Source organism: Penaeus monodon, chromosome 29, assembly GCF_015228065.2.
Source record: "Penaeus monodon isolate SGIC_2016 chromosome 29, NSTDA_Pmon_1, whole genome shotgun sequence".
NCBI classification, from domain to species: domain Eukaryota; kingdom Metazoa; phylum Arthropoda; class Malacostraca; order Decapoda; family Penaeidae; genus Penaeus; species Penaeus monodon.
Window position 1 is genome coordinate 33,127,561 of NC_051414.1, and position 519 is coordinate 33,128,079.

A 519-nucleotide genomic window follows, 5' to 3' on the forward strand; every position below is an offset into this window, starting at 1 on the left:
TCGAGAATTTGGCTGAAACGAGGAATAAAAATATACAAAAAGGTAGCTGAAAAAAATAGAGATTTTGAACATTCTAAGACCCAATTTACAGAAAGCAAATAATCTATTTTAAGAATTAAAACACGGAAAATCAAACCGGACTTACAAATACCTACCTCGGGAAAGATTATCAATAGCAATTACTTTATCAAAAAAATGAAAAAAAATTATCCTGGTCGTCTCCAAGGCCAAGTTTAGAGTCGTGTGGTGGTGCAACTCTTCCACTATCAGATTGTGCCTGTGGAAAACAAAGAAAACTTCCATTATAAAAGAGCGTATAAGACATTACAAGTGTTTGTCACTACTCACTCGGTGAGTTTGAAATGTACTGTTATTGACGATCTTGTATTAAAAATGGCTTATCATAATCTAGACGAGGATGGTAAGAGTGCCATACTTAATTAATACTCGTATGTCAGTGTACGTGTGTGAAGTATAAAAGCAATACAGCGAAATTGCTTGGGGAGAGGCAAATGCATA

General features: G+C 34.7%; 1 protein-coding gene across 1 annotated transcript in view; it reads left to right on the forward strand.

The window, feature by feature from the left end:
* The window catches only part of LOC119592181, a 14,195-nt gene that overhangs the window by 825 nt on the left and 12,851 nt on the right, over window positions 1-519 (forward strand). The window lies entirely within an intron of this gene.